General features: G+C 41.0%; 1 pseudogene; it reads left to right on the top strand.

The window, feature by feature from the left end:
- The first annotated feature begins 344 nt into the window (after positions 1–344).
- Positions 345–5,486, top strand: LOC119059353 (eukaryotic initiation factor 4A-I-like; annotated as a pseudogene).
- Positions 5,487–9,477: the final 3,991 nt, after the last annotated feature.

The following is a 9,477-nucleotide window of genomic DNA, read 5'->3' as shown; positions in this document are numbered from 1 at the left end:
AAATACAAATAAAAAATAAAAGGCAGAACAGCAAAAAAAAAAAAAAAGAAGGGCACTTTTTAAAATGTTTGCGTTGCTTGGAATGTGAACGTTCTTTGAGTATTTTAATGATTGGAACCACAATGATTGTGTATTCACCAGCTTTAAAAGCTTTCTACTTGATTCACACCTACCGAGAAGGAGAAAAATAATTAAACATGAATCCTCAATCTAAAGTGAAAAATACCTCTATTTAAAATCACAATCCAGTGCCTTAAAAAGCAAAGGAATTGTCCTTCACATAACTTGTTTTCCCTTTTATTTAGAACCCTGAATCTTTCCCCAGGAGTGTTAACATAGGCAGCATGTGGGGAAAGCACCACACCACATCTTCACAGTTGGAGTTCCTGCAGGCTCCTGGTCTTCATTCAAGAGCAGAGTCAAGTGGGCAGGTAATGTTTAAATGGACAAGGATTTTTCATGCTTTTGGCAAGCTCCTCTTTGTTTCTCTTTTATGCAAAGGGCCATACAGCTGGCTCCTGCTCTTAGGAAATTTTCTTGGAAGACGCTGAACTTTTATATGTACACCAGTAGTGCTGCTTTTGAGGTCAGGGGCTGTGTCTGCCTTATTGACCTGTTTACTGCTTATTCCCCCAACACAGCCCTTTACTGGGAATGAATTCTCAACTGATTCGTTGAAGAAATTGATCAATGCATGACAGATATAAGTAAACTTTTGTTTATGTTTAAAGGAGAGAGGTTGGTTCTAGCAGAGAAGGACCAGGGAAGGCATAGAATTATAATTTTGAACTGGAAGAATAAGTTATGAATACAATTACTAGATTTACGAGATGAGGAAACCAAAGTCCAAAGTGATTTTGACCTGCCTGAGTAGGGAACTCTGGATTGTGATAAGCCTTGCATGAAAGGTTCTAGAGCCTATATAGTAGTGGCAAGTGGAATTGGCCCAACATGAGTTGATGTTAGGAACTCCAGTTCCAGGAAATGCAGCAAAGATGTGTAACAGAAGAATTTAAAAGTACCGTGTAAGTTCAATAGACTTTAGAGCAAGTTTCATGAAGAAGGGAGTCAGAAGTTAGACTTCAAGTACTAGAGGGAGTGAGTGGGAGAGTTGAAAGTGTAGAGGTGGCGGCAGAATGAAGAAACCAGCTAGAGTAATGAGATTGTTGAAGGAAACAAGTCCAAGGTACCAGAAGGAGCTAATCACATGAGGATGAGAGACATCTTCTCTAAAATTGTGTGAACTAAATAGCCCTTTCATCTTATAACCCAGAGACATTCTTCAGACAGAGGCTGTGATACCCAAAGCTCCCTTCTGCCTCTCTCCTCAACTACTCTGCTCAACTCTTGATAGCAGTCCTGACTCACTCTTGCCCTTTTGACCTCATTGGGGCTGGATACCAGAGAGGTTCTTGTCTTCCCAGCTCCTGTCTGTTTTGCTGTCCCTGAGGGCAAGCATTCAGGTCCTTTTTGTTTTGAGCCCTTTAAACTTACCTGTGGAAAGGAAGAGTCAGAGCAACCAATACATAACAGAACAGTTTTTCAGAATGATCATTTTCTTAAACAATGGTTCTTAAATTCTCAACATAGGTTCACAGTTCCTGCTAGTTCCTGACTTCTTACTGAAGTGGCAACTGGAATTCAAGTGGCATTCCTGCCTTCTGGTTTTATTTCTATATGAGGCAACATCAAAATCCATTCTGATGGGCTTTCTTCTATGAAGATCTTCCTACGGAACAATAAGTCTTTCTTAGTCTCAACTTTTATGTGTTGGAATACAAATGCAAACATTCTAAATGAAATATTGGAAAATAGAATCTTATATAGGGAATAATTCAGTATGACCAAAAGAATCTCGAGGCTTTTCTTTTTAACTATCTTTAAAGAACTGAGGAAATGTTTGCATTTTTAAAAAGTTTTAAAAATATATTTTTATTGGTTATGCTATTACAGTTGTCCCATTTTTTGCTCCCATTTGTTCCCCTCTACCCTGCACACCCCTTCGCACCAGCATTCCCCCATCTTACATATAAGTTCTTCGCACCAGCATTCCCCCATGGGTCATACATATAAGTTCTTTGGCTTCTCCATTTCCCATACTATTCTTAACCTCCCCCTGTCTATTTTGTACCTACCCTTTATGCTTCTTATTTCTGGTATCTTTTCCCCTATTCTTGCCTTGCCCCCTCACCCCTGATAACCCTCCCTGTGATCTCTATTTCTGTGAATCTGTTCCTGTTCTAGTTGTTTGCTTAGTTTGTTTTTGGTTTTGTTTTTTTATAGTTGTAAGTTTGCTGTCATTTTACTGTTAATAGTTTTTATCTTTTTTTCTTAGATAAGTCCCTTTAACATTTCATATAATAATGGCTTGGTGATGATAACTCTTTTAGTTTTGCCTTCTCTGGGAAGCACTTTATCTACCCTTCCATTCTAAATGATAGCTTTGCTGGATAGAGCAATCTTGGATATAGGTAAGTCCTTGCCTTTCATGACTTGGAATACTTTTTTCTGGCCTCTTCTTACCTATAAGATTTCTTTTGAGAAATCAGCTGATAGTCTTATGGGAACCTGCTTTGTAGGTACTTACTTCCTTTTCTCTTGCTGCTTTTAAGATTCTCTCCTTATCTTTAATGTTGCATAATATAATTATGATGTGCCTTGGTGTGATCCTCCTTGGGTCCAAATTGTTTGGGAGTCTCTGAGCTTCCTGGACTTCCTGGAAGTATGTTTCTTTGCCAGAGATTGGGGAAGTTCTCCTTCATTATATTTTCAAATAAGTTTCCAATTCCTGGGTCTTCCTCTTCTCCTTCTGGCACCCCTATGATTCAGATGTTGGAACATTTAAAGTTGCCCTGAAGGTTCCTAAGCCTCTCCTCATTTTTTTGAATTCTTGTTTCTTCATTCTGTTCAGTCGACTGTTTATTTCTTCCTTCTGGTCGAAACCATTGATTTGAGCCCTGGTTTCCTTCCCTTCACTGTTGATTCCCTGTACATGTTGCTTTATTTCATTTACAAAGCCTTCACTTTTTCCTCTATTTTGCAACCATACTCAACCATTTCTGTGAGCATCCTGATTACTAATGTTTTGAACTTTGAATCTGATAGGTTGGCTATCTCTTCATTACTTAGTTGTATTTTTTCTGGAGCTTTGATCTGTTCTTTCATTAGGGCCATATTTTTTGTTTTATATACTAAGGGGCACCAGGTCTTTGCCAGGGTGAGGAAGCCCTCTGTGCTGCATTGTGGTGCTGTATGTGGAGGAGGAGTCTGAGAGGGAACAATACTACTTGTTCAGCTCTTGGCAGGCTTTCAGTTACTTCCTACACTACCCACAAGCAAATTGGACCCTTTTGTTGTTGATTCCAGGGTGGATGGTTTTTATGTACATTCTAGGATCCTGTGGGTCTCTCCAACAAACTTTCCTGTGAGGCTGGGATTTTCTCCTGCTGCCTCAACCCCCATTTTTTCAGTCAGAGGTTTTGAGGCTTTATTTCCCCATTCTAGAACCCTGGGTTGCCCAATCTGTTTCACTCCTCAACTGTTCCTCCTGGTTTATCTGCACACAGATGTGGGACCACATGCTCCACCAGCCACTGCCCTTCCCAGTCCACCATTCACCACCTTGTCCTCTCTGGTCCTCCAACCAATGCCTTGTCATGAGTCTTCTCCTCCCCAGCTGTCTGCCTCCACCCCTCCTACTAGTGTGGATGAATGTTTCTTCTTTAACTTCTTAGTTGTTGGACTTCCATACAGTTTGATTTTTATGGCAGTTCTGCTTATTTTTTGTTTTTAAATTTGTTGTTGTCCTTCTTTTGGTTGTGGGAGGAGGCAAAGTGTATCTGCCTATGGCTCCATCTTGGCTAAGTCCAACAGATCCAAAATAGATCTGTCCAAAATAAGAAGTCCAACAGATTTCTGTATTTTTATGTGGCCCGGAATAATTAACACCGATCATCAAGGATTAGGAAAAAAAACTCAGAAATGAAACTCTGGATTTGTGCTTCATTAATGATAGATCTATGATCATGTTTTTACTATCTGCTATGGTGATCAGTACATTTTCTTACATTTAGGTTGTATATTTTTCTAGGAAGTAACCATTTTTTCTAGCCATTCAAATGTATTACCACAGAAGTTTCTAAGCAGCATGAGTGTGAGTTAGGATTCCTGGAATTGGTGGGGATTGGGTCAGGGAGTGAGGATGGCATCATGCAAGGTCAGGTGCTGGTAGGAGGAGCCAGCTATCAGGATTTTTAATGTGCCTCAGTCAGCATATTCACACTTTAAGCCAACAGATCCAGAGTCAATGGCCCCTATGGAATGGAGCTTGAAGGCATCATCTTGAGTAAGCAGAGTGAGATTGTTGACAGCTTTGATGAACCTCTCTGAGTACATCTTGGAATGCACACTCCTCCATGGCATGTATGCTTATGGTTTTAAGAAGCCCTCTGCCATCCAGCAGTGAGCCATTCTTCCTTGTTTCAATGTTATGATATGATCACTCTGTCTGGGAAAGGAAAAATGGCCACTTTTGCTATAACAATTCTGCAACAGATTGAATTACATCTAAAGGCCACCCAGGCCTTGGTCCTGGCAGCCACTAGGGAGTTGACATGGCAGATACAGAAGGTAGTCATGGCTTTAGGAGATGACATGGGTGCCTCTTGCCATGCCTGCATTGGTGGTATCAGTGTATGTGCTGAGGTGCAGATGCTACAGATGGAAACTCACCATATCATCATGGGCATCCCAGGATTTGTTTGATATGCTTAACTGCAAATAACTGTCTTCCAAATATATCAAGATGTTTGTACTGCATGAAGCTGATAAAATGTTAAGCTGTGGACTCAGGGACCAGATCAATGACAAACAGCTCAACAGCAACACCCAGGTGGATTTACTATCAGCTGCAATGCCTTCCAATGTGCTTGAGTTAACCAAGAAGTTCATGAGGAACCTCACTTGGATTCTTATCAAGAAGGAATGGTTGACTCTGGAGGGTATCCACCAATTCTTTATCAATGTGGAATGTGATGAGTGGATGCCATACACTGTGTGACTTGTATGAAATCCTCACCCTCATCCAGGCCGTCAACTTCATCAACACTTGAAGAAAGGTTGATTGGCTCACTGAAAAGATGCATGCCTGAGACTTCACCGTCTCTGCCATGCATGGAGATATGGACTGAAAGGACTGAGGTTTAATCATGAGGGAGTTCCACTCTGGCTCTAGCAGAATATTAATTACCACTGACCCACTGGCCAGAGGCATTGATGTGCAGAAGTTTTCTTTAGTCATCAACTTACGGCCTTCCCACCAACACAGAAAACTATCCATAGAATCATTGGGTTGGGGTGTATGTTTTGGCCATCAGGGTGTGGCTATTAATATGGTGACAGAAGAAGACAAAAACTCTTGACACATTGAGACCTTCTATATCACCTCTATTGAGGAGATGCCCGTTAGTGTTGCTGACCTCATCTGAGAGGAGCTGGCCTGCCACCTCACCCCAGCCAGACTTCAGTCTTTGGGGGGATGAGGAGTTAGAAGGGGGAAGGGAAGAGAGCCGAGGAATGGGCATCTTGTCATTTTTTTTCTTTTTTCCCTTTGAATAAGTGTCACTTTTTAAGGCAAAGAAGGAACCGTGACCATTTTAGATACCCTTTACTTTGGGGTAGGCTCTTGCCCCAGGTGCCATTTCTTATTGCAAAAACACTAATCCACTTCCCTAACCCATTTTTAAACTGTTTCAAATAGTACTTATTGATTCAGGAAGCAAATATAAAATTCTTACTAAAATTACTTGGAAACAAAATTGTGTTACCACAGACTAACTTGGGTATATAATTTATATTACATATTTAATCTCTTCTGCATTTGTGATTATTTCTCTTTTCTCACAACTAATTTTGTATATTTTTGCTGTCTCTGTTCTCTGTATTTTCCTCCTTTAATCAGCCTCACAAAGTTTGTCTAATGTATTCTTTCAAATGAAAAAGTTTTGGATTTACTGGTAGACTCAACTATATGAGTGATCGCTTGTAGGCATCTCCTAATAATTGGTCTCCGTTACTGCCTTCAAGGAATTTATTTTTAATGTTACTTTGCAATATCTAGTGAAAACATTAAATATGTTCAACTACCTGCCCCCAAATGTAGTAAACCCTGATACCTTACACCCATGGGTTACTTCTAAGTAAACTTTTGGTCAGTCTTTCAATCATTTAAAAAACATCTTTCACATCCAGTCAAGATGAAGGCATAGGTAGATACGCTTCACCTCCTCACACAAACACAGAAAGAATTACAAACAGATCTGTAAAAGAAATAACACTGACCCATCAGAAAATCAAGTTGTATGGAAATACAACAACCAAAATTTTTAAAAAGCCATATTCATCCAGACAGGTATGAGAGGCATGGCCACAGAACCAGGGTACAGAGGGGTGGAAAAGATATGCTGTGGCATGGAGAAGTGGTGTTGGGGGGTCAGATGGTCCCACATTTCAGTAAGGTGGATAAAAATTGGCAGGGATATCTTGGGAGTGAGCGACCCTAGCCCCAGGCCAGATTGCACAACCCAGGTTTCCAGCACTGGGAAGATAAATCCCCATTACCTCTGGTTATAAAATCCAGCAGGGGTTGGGGCACCGAAGAAACTGCCAATTTTCATCACTTAAAGGACCTGCACAGGCTTAGAACGTACACCAACCCCACAGCAGCATCTGGAAGGGTGCCAGTCACATACAGGATGTGGGTGAGGTGACTGGAATGGGGTGAGTGCCCTGCAGGCCTCCAGAAGATAGACAGCAGCATTGACCCCTCCCCAAACCCAATCCCCACACACAGAGCCACAAAGTAATGAATAGTGTTGCCTTACCCTGTCAATTACCTAAGGCTCCACCCACACAATTTACAGGTGCCTTTTCTACACAGGCCATGCTACTAAGACAGGGAATAAAAGCAGTTCTACCTAATAGACAGAAACAAACAGCAAGGCTGCCAAATTGATGGGGCAACAAAATATGGCCCCAGTGAAAGAACAGAACAGAACCCCAGAAAAAAGAACTAAACAAGATGGAGATAGCTAACTCATCAGATGCAGAGTTCAAAACACTGGCAATCAGGATATTCAGACAACTCACTGAGTACCTCAACAACATAAAGGAAGAAATGAAGGTTACACTGAGTGAAATAAAGAAAAATCTATAGGGTACCAACAGTGAACAGAAGAAAACTTGGATTCAAATCAACAATTTGGAACATAAGGAAAAACAGCATTCAACTAGAACAAAATGGAGAAATAAGAATTCAAAAAAATAAGAAGCTTAGGTACCTCTGGGACAACTTTAAACATACCAACATCCAAATCATAGGGATGCCAGAAGGAGAAAATGAAGAGCAAGAAATTGAAAATTTATTTGAAAAAATATAATGAAAGAAAACTTTCTTAATCTGGCAAAGGAAATAGACATACAAGTCCAGGAGGCATGGAGAATTGCAAACAAATTGGACACAAAGAGGACTACACTAAGACACATCATAATCAAAATGTTAAAGGTTAAAGATAGAAAGAGACTCTTAAAAGCCGCAAAAGAAAACCAGAGAGTTACCTACAAAGGAGTTCCCATAAGACTGTCAGCAGATTTCTCAAAAGAAATTTTGCAGGGAAGAAGGGACTGGCAAAAAGTATTCAAAGTGTTGAAAAGTGAGGACCCACAACCTAAATTACTCTATCCAGCAAAGCTATCATTTAGAATGGAAGAGCAGATAAAGTGATTCCCAAATAAGGTCAAGTTAAAGGAGTTCATCATCACCAAGCGATTATTACATGAAATGTTAAAGGACTTGTTTAAGAAAGAGAAAATCAAAGATATGAACATTAAAGTGACAATGAATTCACACCTATCAACAACTGAATCTAAAAAACAAAAACTAAGCAAACAAGAATAGGAACAGAATGATAGATATGGAGATCATTTGGAGGGTTATCATCTGGGAGAGGAAAGGAGGAGAATGGGGGAAAGGGTACAGGTATTAAGAAACATAATTGGTAGGGACAGAGTAGACAGGGGAAGGTTAAGAATAGTACGAGAAGTGGAGAAGCCAAACAACTTATATGCATGACCCATGGACATGAACTAAGGGGAGGGATTTCTGGAAAGAAGGCGTGTGCCAGGTGGGGAGGGGGCAAAAAGGGAAAATTGGTACAAATATAATAGCATAATCAATAAAATATACTAAAAATAAAATAAAAATATATCTTTAATGTGCAACTTCAGAGGCAATGTTAAAATGTTTAAAACATGTTTGTGTTCTGCCCACTGTTCATATGGTTTTTCTCCTTGCCCCATGACCATGCACTACACCAGGCTAAGTCAAATCTATGTGCTGAGTAGACACAGGTGAGGGTACCCCCAAGTAGGTGCTGAAAATGAGGAGAAGGGATTCCTGTATGATGTTTCCATCACATATTTTGGCTTCTGCTCTGCAGTAGTGACAGCTTGGGCTGTACAAGGAATTGACATTTGGTGGGGATCGTGAGGAGGGGACTGGACAGCATCATGAAGGAACTAGTCTTGTAGTTCGGCCTTTTGAGAGTCAAGAGTGGCTAAGGTTGAACAGACAAGGACTGTCTGAAGAGGGGAAATATCTAATGAGGGGTGGGTTGGCCCTGTATCAGGAATGCTCTGGAGAACTGCAGGGAACTCGGGGAACAGATGACCTTCAGGTAATGTCTATTTCCTTCCGGCTAATATTTATACTTCTGTAGCAGGAGCAAAGAGGGCAACTAGTTTCTCTTCCTCCAGCTTATCTCTTATGTCCAGCTGTAGCTAATTTCACAGTCTCTTGAGTCTTCAGCCTTGAAGCTTGTGTGTTGACCAGACTTAGGCAGAAAACTTTGGAACTGAAAACCTCAAATGACCATAATCAAAAGGCAGACAGACTCCCCCTGGCCAGGTGGCTCTGTGGGTTGGAGCATCGGACTGTATACCCAAGGACTGCAGCCTGATCCCACATCAGAGCACTTACGGGAGGCAACCAATCCATGTGTCTCTCCACCCACCCACCGCTTCCTCTCAAATCAATAAATAAATCCTCAGGTAAGGATTTTTTTTAAAGGCAAGAAAGCTCCAGTAATGTATTTGCCTAAGGAAGGAGCAGTAAGTTATACTTTTAGACAGTGTACAAAGAATAAAATTAAAAAAAAAATGTTTTTCTAACCACCTACTTCCTGCTCAGAGCCCCCATCCCACAAAACCATGTTGTGCTGGCCTGTGACAGTGTCTGTGATTATGTGAGTCCACAGTGCTCCTGAAATCTGGCAGCTCTCTGCTTCTGTGGCACACTTGGACTGTAGGACACGAAGTGCCCCTGTACCAGACCCCAACCCGCTGTTTGCATCTAAGCCACCCTTTGTGATATCCGGGTGCTGCTTGCAGGCTTGAATCCCATGTCTTTATGCCTCTCAGGTT

This window comes from Artibeus jamaicensis, unplaced genomic scaffold (genome assembly GCF_021234435.1).
Source record: "Artibeus jamaicensis isolate MK-2021 breed Jamaican fruit bat unplaced genomic scaffold, CSHL_Jam_final contig_311, whole genome shotgun sequence".
Classification (NCBI taxonomy): Eukaryota; Metazoa; Chordata; class Mammalia; order Chiroptera; family Phyllostomidae; genus Artibeus; species Artibeus jamaicensis.
This window is presented reverse-complemented; position numbering and strand designations above follow the sequence as displayed.